The following is a 1866-nucleotide window of genomic DNA, read 5'->3' as shown; positions in this document are numbered from 1 at the left end:
GGGAGTCCCAGCGCTGTGCAGAGGCCAGGAGACAAAGGAGCTCGCCTAATTGGCCAGTCAAGGCCCCAGGCCCCAGCCCTGCAGGGGAGAGACAGCCGTGTCCCGAGCGATCTCAGGGCGCAGGTGCCTCGCTGTGCTTGCTGGCTGATGCAACAGGACCTGGCAGCTGAGGTGAGCGGAGACCGTTCCCCCACTGGCTTCGGGACCCAGGAGCTCCCCGCAACCAGAGCATGAAGTACCAGGCCGGATTTCGCGGGGACCCTGGCTGCCCGCCCCTGCCCCGTCCCCATTCCCTCTGCCTTTCGTGGGAAGCCAGAGCTGAACTAGGGGGCAGGGAGGCCTCGGTGCCCACCTCGTTAGCATCAGGTGGTCAGGAGCCCGGGAGGCCCTGGAGAGCAGGGCCAGCTGTGTGATCTTGAATGTGTCATGACCCTCATCTGGAAAAGGTAAGGTCAGGACAGCCACCCCTCAGGGCTGCCAGGGGCGAAGGACACCGGGTGTGAAGGGAGGCATCAGGGCTGCGGTATACAGTAAGCACTCAGGGCTTGCTCTCAGCAGCCGAAGCGGTGCCCACACTCCTGCCCTGGCCAGCCCTGTCCTGGGCTTCAGGGTCACATCAACCCCCTTCAGGGACAGGATTTTATTATAATGAGAGGATCACAGCGCCAGGCTCCTTCAGCACCTTAAACGCCCTTCTCAGACTCACATCAGCACCCCAGACAACCGGCCACACGCTTCTCAGGGACGTGCGCACTGCGAGGGGCTTGCAGAAATGACTTAGACCCAGTCCGGCCCTGGGGATCTCAGGCTGGCAGGGATGCAGACCCGGAAACAAACACCTGCCATCTGATGTGACATGGGCAGTGACAGGGGCGTGCCCGGGGTGCTGGTGGCACAAAGGAGGAAACACTCACATCAGAGAGGTGATGGGGGACTCGGGGGAGGCGCCATCCGGTCACACCCACAGGGGGAAGGGGGGCAGAAGGAGAGATCTGAGATTCTGCAGGCATTGTCTCTGGGTTGGAGCCAAGATCGCCTGGCAGCCCAGGAACAAGAGCGCTCTGGAGCCCCTTCCAGGCGTCCTTCAGGTGGTGGGGAGGCTGTCACCTCGTTTGCGTTAGGGAGCACGAGGCCTGAATGGAGGACCAGATGAGCTCCGTGTGCGAAACCGAGCAGGGAGTGGACAGGCTGGATCATGGTCACAGTGCGGCAGTGGCTCAGATGGGAGGGGAGAAGGGCCTGGAGTTGACAGGAGGGGCGAGGCAGGAAGGGTGGTTGTGGTTGGCAGGCAGGGTACAGACCTGCAGGGAAGGGTGTGGCTGGGGGCGGGGGTGGCTGGTGGTGGTGACATGGTAACCTGTAGGTCATCGCATGAACAAGCGGTTTTGAACTGGATGACTGTTGATACTGTCATTTGAAATACGAGGAGAGAGAGAAAGAGACAGAGAGAGAGAAAGAGAGAGAGAGAGAGAGAGAGGGAGGGAGGGAGGGAGGGAGAACTGAATCATCAGCGGTTCTCCAAGTCAGGCCCTGGACCCCTGCATCATGCTCTGTGGCTCCGTGCACGAACCCGTAGGTTGCTCACATTGACTGCTCGGTGGCACTCAGCAGAGAGGCCGCGGCTCACGTGTGTCACTTCCCATGTGAGCCTCCGTGATCAGCGCTGCAGAGAGGTCCCTTCCGGTCTCCGTGCCGTGTGCCGGCATTTCTGTGGGTAAATACCTTCGAGAGGGAACGTGAAGTCACAGGTCAGGCGGGGCAGCCTCCACCTCGGTAGAAAAGCCAAACCTCTTGTCTTAATTTGCATTCACTCCGGTTGCTCGGTCCTCGACACCGCTGGTCGTGGCCCGTCTGCTCTACTTGGAC

The 1866-nt window shown here is 61.0% G+C and overlaps 1 protein-coding gene across 1 annotated transcript in view; it reads right to left on the bottom strand.

The window, feature by feature from the left end:
- LOC115288695 (olfactory receptor 6B2-like) overlaps positions 1-1866 on the bottom strand; it is a 130190-nt gene that overhangs the window by 85160 nt on the left and 43164 nt on the right. The window lies entirely within an intron of this gene.

Source organism: Suricata suricatta, chromosome 3 (genome assembly GCF_006229205.1).
Source record: "Suricata suricatta isolate VVHF042 chromosome 3, meerkat_22Aug2017_6uvM2_HiC, whole genome shotgun sequence".
NCBI classification, from domain to species: domain Eukaryota; kingdom Metazoa; phylum Chordata; class Mammalia; order Carnivora; family Herpestidae; genus Suricata; species Suricata suricatta.
The sequence above is the reverse complement of the archived record's forward strand: the minus strand, read 5'-3'. Positions and strand labels throughout refer to the sequence as shown.